General features: G+C 33.3%; 1 pseudogene; it reads left to right on the top strand.

Annotated features, from left to right (window-relative positions):
* Window positions 1–5,995: 5,995 nt before the first annotated feature.
* Window positions 5,996–6,409, top strand: LOC114046468 (annotated as a pseudogene).
* Window positions 6,410–8,013: the final 1,604 nt, after the last annotated feature.

Below are 8,013 nucleotides of genomic sequence, written 5' to 3'. Positions count from 1 at the left end.
ATACATATACATATACATATACATATACATATACATATACATATACAGCCTGGATGTCTTCCCCCATCTCCATACCAAAGTCTCACACTTTTCTCAAGATATCAAGACTTATATAACCTACTAGAATCTTAAACTTTTCTTCTCCAAGTTGATTATCTTTTCCCTAAAATCTCCTCCTCTTTCTAAGTTTACTATTTCTTTTAGTGGCACCATTTTTTTGCTAAATCTTCTGTGTTATAAATGTCAGTGTTATATTTGATTCATCCCTTTCTCCTCTTACAACTAATAAATTATGAATTAATGTTAATTATTATCCTGGAAATAGCTGTCATATTTGTCTATTCTAGTTTGATAAAGTTTTTGGACCTTCTTAGAATAATGTTTTTAAATGTATAAAAATAAAATCTGAAGAATCTCAAAGGACAATAATTATATTAATATATGGTTATTGATTTTTTAATGTCCTTGGACCTCAGGATAAACACCACTATTCTAAAATTACTGTCACTCTAATAATGAACCTAATTGCTTCTTTCCTGAAATATTGTCATAACTTCCTCTTGAGTTTTTGCACATCCACTTTTTTTTTAAATCTATCTTTCATTATATAATCTATCAAATTCTTTCTACATAAATCTGGTTATGGTATTCCACTACTTATACCACTTTAAGGCTTTTACCTATCAAGTAAAATCAAACATTTTAGTTTAGTCTGTCATTTGAGTCCTTCCACAATGAAATACCATGCTACTTTTCCAATATTATCTAACATTATTTCCCACTAGGTACCCTGTATCTTTGCCAAATACAACTACTAAGTATCTTCTTTATATACCCTATATTTTCAATGTCCATGAAACTGCTCTCACTGTTTATCATGCTTTGAAGGTTTTTCCCTTTTAGTTTTAAGACCCAAACAAAATACTGCACCCTCTCTTAAGCCTTCCCTAATTGGCCCAGGGAAGGATAATAGCATCTGCTTCCTCTGACCTTATTCAGAACTTTACTTGCCCCTCTCTTATGTGCTTAATCATATAATTGTATTATAGTTATTCTTATTTTTGCAATCATTGCTATACAGTCATGTCTGACTCATTATATATATGTATATATAAATACTCATATTATATATGTATATATAAATGGCAGAAGGAAAAGAAAATAAAATCCTTATATATTATCATTAGTCTGTGCACAAACACCTCATTTATTTTTCACTTTAGTATGTACAAAGTGTGTCCTCTAAACAAACCTCCAAGGTAGGTAGAGCATATAGTAATCTTCATTTTACAATAGAGGAAATCCAATAATACCAACATCTTTACTATTCCTTCTTGAACATGACACTGTCTCTTGGCCTGCTCCCCAAGATGATGTATAATCTGATGTATGTTGTACATATATATTCATGTTAAGTATATTTTCCCATTAGTCATGAAGTAAAGAACAATTAGAACTAATGGGAGAAACTACAAGAATGAAGCAAGAAAACAAAACAAAGGAAAAGGAGAGCAAATAATATGCTTCCAGAATCCATTTTTCTTTCTCTGGGTGTGGATAGCAATTTCCATCATGAGACTTTTGGAGTTGTCTTAGATTCTTGCATTGCTGTGAAGAGCCAAGTCTATCAAAGTTAGTCATCCCATAATGTGACTGTTACTGTGTACAATATTCTCCTGGTTCAGCTCACTTCACTCAGCATCAGTTCATGTAAATCTTTCCAAGTTTTTCTGAAGTATGCCTACTTATAAATTCTTATAGCACAACAGCATTCCATTACATTCATATACCACAACTTATTCAGTCATTCCCCAATTGATAGGCATCCCCTCAATTTTCAAATCTTGGCCACCACAAAAAGAGTTGTTATAATTATTTTTGTAAATGTGGGTTCATTTCCCATTTTTTATGCTCTTTTTGGGATACAGACCTAGAATTGCTATTGCTGGACCAAAGGGTATGCAAAGTTTTATGACCTTTGGGCATAGTTCCACATTGTTCTCCAGAATGGCTGGATTAGTTCACAACTCCACCAACAATGCATTACTGTCCCATTTTCCCCATATCTTTCCCAACATTTATCATTTTTGTGTATTATTATGTTAGCCAATCTGGTGAACTCTCAAATATTTTATAGCATCTATAGTAATTTTAAATGGAATTTCTCTTTCTGTCTCTTGATGCTGGGTTTTGTTAGTAATATATAGAAATGCTGAAGATTTGTGTGGGTTTATTTTATATTCTGCAACTTTGTAAAATTTATTATTTCAAGTAATTTTTATTTGATTCTTTAGGATTCTCTAAATATACCATCATATCATCTGCAAAGAGTGATAGCTTCATTTGTTCTTTGCCTATTCTAATTCCATCAATTACTTTTTCTTCTTTAATTGCCAGAGCTAAGATTTCTAACACAATATTGAATAGCAGTGGTGATAATGGACATCTTTGTTTCTTCCCTGACCTTATTACAAATGCTTCTAGCTTATCCCCATTGCTCATAATGCTTTCTTGATGGTTTTTGATAGAGGCTTCTAATCATTTTGAGGAAGATCCCATTTGTTCCTATGTTCTCTAGTCTTTTTAATAGGAATGGGTGTTGTATTTTGTCAAATGTTTTTTTTTCTGCATCTAGTGAGATAATCATATGATTTCTGTTAGTTTTTGTTGTTGTTGTTGTTGTTGTTGATGATATGGTCAGTTATGCTGATAGTTTTCCTAATATCGAACCAGCCCTGCATTCTTGGAATAAATCCTACCTGGTCATAATATATGATCCTTGAGATAGGTTGTTGTAATCTCTTTGCTAATAATATCTTATTTAAATTTTTTTGCAGCTATATTCATTAGGGAAATTGATCTATAATTTTCTTTCTCTATTTTGGCTCTTCCTGGTTTAGGTATCAGCACCGTATTTGCACCATAAAAAGAATTTGGTAGGACTCCTTCTTCACTTATTTTCCCAAATAGTTTATATAGTATTGGAATTAGTTGTTTTTTAAATGTTTCATAAAATTCATTTGTAAATCCACCTGGTCCTGGAGATTTTTTCATAGGGAGCTCATTGATGGCTTGATCAATTTAATTTATTTAAATATTTTATTTTTTGTTCTTTTAATCTGGGCAATTTATGTTTTTTTTGTAAATATGCATCCCTTTCACTAACATTATCAAATTTATTGGCATACAGTTGGGCAAAATACCTCCTGGTAATTGTTTTGATTTCCTCTTCATTGGTGGTGAATTAAGCCTTTTCATTTTTGATGCTGAGAATTTGGTTTTCTTCTTTCTTTTTTAAAATCAAATTAACCAAAGGTTTATCTATTTTTTTTTCATAAAACCAGCTCTTAGTTTTATTTACTAATTCAATAGTTCTCTTAATTTCAAATTTTTTAATCTCTCCTTCGGTTTTCAGAATTTCTCATTTGGTATTTAATTGTGGATTTTCAACTTGTTCTTTTTCTAGCTTTTTTAGTTACATGTACAATTCATTGGTCTCTTCTATTTTATTCATGTAAACATTGAGAGATATAAAACTTCCTCTAAGAAATGTTTTCACTGCATCTCATAAGTTTTGCTATGCTGTCTCCTTCTTTTGATTCTTGTCATTCTTTTGATTGAAGTTATTGATTGTTTCTATGATTCATTGTTTGACCCACTCATTCTTTAAGATTAGATTATTTAGTTTCCAATTAAGTTTTAGTCTATCTCTTCATGGTCCTTTATTACATGTAATTTTTATTACATCATGATCTGAAAAGGGTGCATTTAATATTTCTGCCTTTCTACATTTGATTGTGAGGTTTTTATGTCCTAGTACATGGTTAATTTTTCTGTAGTTGCCATGTGTTGCCAAAAAAAAAAAAAAAAGATATATTCCTTTCTGTCCCCATTCAGTTTTCTCCAGAGGTCAATCATATTTAATTTTTTTTAAAAAAATTCTATTGCTCTCCTTAACTTTTTTCTTGTTTATTTTGTGGTTAGATTGATCTAGGGGAGGTTGAGGTCCCCAACTAGCACAGTTTTGCTGACTATTTCTTCCTTATCAATCCTTAACTTCTCCTTTAAGAATTTGTCTGCTGTACCACTTAGTGCATATATGTTTAGTAATAATAATAATTCATTATCTATGGTGCCTTTTACCAGGACATAGTTTCCTTCTTTAGCTCTTTTAATTAGATCTATTTTTGCTTTTGCTTTGTCTGAGATTAGGATTGCTACCCCTGCTTTTTTACATCAGCTGAAGCATAATATATTCTCCTCCAGCCCTTTACCTTTACTCTGTGTGTATCCCTCTGCTTCAAATGTGTTTCTTCTAAACAACATATTATAGGATTATGATTCTTAATCCACTCTGCTACCCGTTTATGTTTTGTGGGTCAGTTCATCCCATTCACATTCACAGTTATGATTACTAGCTGTGTGTTCCTCTCCATCGTATTCCCCCCTACCCTGCTGTTTATGCTTTTATTTTCTCTCCTTTTTACCTTTCCCTCCCAAGTAGAGTTTTTCTTTCAACCACTCCCTCCCTCAAAGTCTGGAGCTTTGCCTTTTAGAGTTGTGCTTTCCAGAGTTGAGGCACTGGGTGATTTCACTGCTGGAGAACACTGTTCCCCGTGTTCATTTCTGAGCTGGTGTCTACCAGTTCCCCTTCCTGTATTGAAGCTCTCAGGTGGGGAATGGGGGATCCTGGTGTTGGCACTTGCCTGCTCCACCATCTTCAGTCTCAGGATCTCCCTTAGGCATGCTGTGGTGGGGCTTGCCACTGGTTTGTTGGGATGCTTCCAGTCTTGTACTCACTATTCCAGAGTGAGAAGGGCCTTTCCTATTGATCCCTCAAGTTTCCAGAGGTACAAGACTTCAATACCCTGTCTTTTTCCTGGCTCAGGGTTTTTCCTGGGTCATTATTTTCTAAACTTTCAGAGGTCCATTAGGAAGGGTGAGAGTAACTTACTTCTTACTCCACCATCTTGGTCCCAGATAAAATCCTATCTTCTACAGAAAGGCTTTCCCAATTCCTCTTGATTCCAGTGCCTTTCCTATGTTGATTATTTTCTGTTCATTTTCTCTAAAGCTTGTCTGTATATATTTATTTTGATATTATCTCTTCCTTTTGATTGTGAGTTCCCTGAGGTAAGAGACTGTCTATCTATCTATCTATCTATCTATCTATCTATCTATCTATCTATCTATCTATCTATCTATCTATATTCCTACTACTTTGTTCTGTGCCTGGAACATAGTAGGATTTTAATAAATGCTCATTGACTGACTAATTGACATTTAGAGAAGTTGAATAATTTTGTCGTGGTCAGACAGATCATAAATGTCAGATCTAGGGCTCAAAGTTAGTTCTCCTTAATCCAAGTGAATGTTTTTTTTTCCTTGTAACTATGAGTGTGCAGTTACAACAGTCAAAGATAATAAATTGATTAAAAGGAAACATACAGTCTAATAAGTCATTAAATCCATAATCTTACCCATGCCCATTCATGACTCCTTCATAGAAGCTCTACTCAACTTTCTGAAGGTCTCTAAGTGAGGGATTCTTAATCTATTCTGTGTATCATGGACCACTTTGGCAGTCTGGTAAATACTAGGAATCTTTTCTCACACTAATGTTTCAAGGAACAAGAAAGAAACTAATTAAACAGAATGGTGCCACAGTCAGGATCATATAAGATTTAGCAACTACCACATTAAAGGAGCAGACATTTGGAATACAATATTCAGAAATTCATAAAATACATAAGATTAAAGAAAGTTAATCATGTTGAGTTAAAGTTGTACTTTTTCCCATTAAAATTTAAATGTCTTGTGAAATCCAGTCATAGTTCCCTTGCAGGTCTCTGGACCCAAGGTTAAGAACGCATGCTTTTAACCTTTTAATGTGTTGTAGATACAGGAATACCTGAAGGCCTCAATCTATGTGGAACCCCTGGCTTTCAGGGCCACTGCACCACGTGGGGCTGCTTTCCTCTTCTTGGACTGAGTCATGGATCTGCAAAGATCTACACAAGATCTGAAGACAATAGAAAATAATTATTCTGTCTATGTTGGCAGAGAAGAAAACATTAAAAAATCTCAGAGAATGACAACTGTAGTCCACGACAGAGAAGTTGTCATTTTCTATCACAAAGGAGAATATCATGCTATGGACATTTGTTCTTACCATTTAGGAGGATCATTACATTTGAGAGAAATAGAAGATTTTGATGAACAGGCATGTATTGTTTGTTCCTGGCATAAATACAAAATTACTTTATCAATAGGAGAAGGACTGTATCAATCTATAAACCCTAAAGATTCATCAGCAGTTCTCAAATGGTGTTCCAAAGGAATAAAGCAAAGGATCCATACTGTGACTGTGAAAAATGGGCATATTTATGTGACTCTTTCTAAGGCTTAATATTTTAAGTGTAATTCTGATTTTTATGCCACTGGGCAGTTTAAAGTAATTCAAAGACCCTCTACTCTGAAGAAAGTTCCTGATTTTAAAAATATATGACAATGATGAAACAAAAGATTTTTGTGTATGTGGAAGCATTTTTAGAAAACTCTATACAAAAAGCAATAAATAGAATTAACCTGGTATAAATGTATCATTAAAAACAACAGCAAAATTTTAACTCAGAGAAGCATAAACAAGAATGTAATACGAAACAAAATCTATGACATATTTTCCTGATCAGAATACTCACTGGCAAGCACAGCTAGGTGGCACAGTGGATAAAGCACCAGTCCTGAAGTCAGAAGGACCTCAGTCCAAATCCAATCTCAGACCAAACACTTGACACTTACTAGCTGTGTGACCCTTGGCAAGTCCCTTAACCCCAATTACCAAAAAAAAAAACCACCCCAGAATACTCATCGACATAACATTGCCTAAAAAAAACAAAAATCCAAATAAGACATACCTCAGGAAACTGGAAATAAAGTAGATACCTTTTAACTTCAACTAATTGAAACAGAAACTACTATAATGAAATACTATTGTACTGTAAGAAATTATGAATATTAATATAGAGAAGCATAAGAAGACGTATATACCAATTTAAGCAGAACCAGGAAAACAATATAAATAATTACTACAACAATATAGATAGAAAGAACAGCAACAACAACTAAAAAAATCTAAACTAAATGCTGAGTAATTACAATGACCAAACTTGAACCCCCAAAAAAGATATGAGAATGCTCCTCCTTTCTTTCTTTGCAGAGGCAGGAAACTGTAGGTGCAAAACACTGAATAATGTCACTTTGGGTTGATATGGTTATTGATTTTGTTAAACTTTTTTTTTCTTTTTTCCCATTTTTTTTCTTTTTTTATTGTAAGAGATGATTCTCTGAGTGAGTGAGGGAAAAGTTATATTGAGGAGCAAAGGTCTTGTAAGAACAAAATATATCAATTTTTAAAAAGTAATAAAATATGTAGAGAAAATGGAAGCAATAGCACTTATCAGAGGATTAATCAAAAGCATATCATGGTACTTTAAATTTGGAAAACTGAAGCTCAGAAATATCTGAGGCTGAAAAGAAATACTAGATGTAACAAAAAGGGGTTTGTTATATTTTGTTTAATCTAAATTGAGAAGAGGAAGCTCAAAGATAGGACCAGTGTTCTAGTGAGCTGGGGCCATGATAACAGATGGCAGAAGGAGGACAGAACTGTTCACTTCTTGTGTCTGTTTTCTCTAACCAAGGACAATGATCTTTATACTGGAGAAGGAAAAAACAATAGTATGAGAAGAAATTGAAACCTAAGATAAGTAAGAAGATAATAAGAGAAAACAATTAACTATCCCTGATGGGTTCAAGTCATTTGGCTCAGACACATCTGGGATGTATATCAGAATCTTGGGATGTTAGTGTTGAACTGTTGTTAGTGCTCTTTAAAAGAGTGTAGAGAATGTGAGAGTTGTTACAGGAAAAGGGAAAAACAAATGTCCTGGTTGTTTTTCTTGCTTTTTTTCTTAAGAAAAACAATAATTGATGCTTGCTGTAAACTATATG

The sequence above is a fragment of the Vombatus ursinus genome, unplaced genomic scaffold (genome assembly GCF_900497805.2).
Source record: "Vombatus ursinus unplaced genomic scaffold, bare-nosed wombat genome assembly UNPS02014784.1, whole genome shotgun sequence".
Taxonomy (NCBI): Eukaryota; Metazoa; Chordata; class Mammalia; order Diprotodontia; family Vombatidae; genus Vombatus; species Vombatus ursinus.
This window is presented reverse-complemented; position numbering and strand designations above follow the sequence as displayed.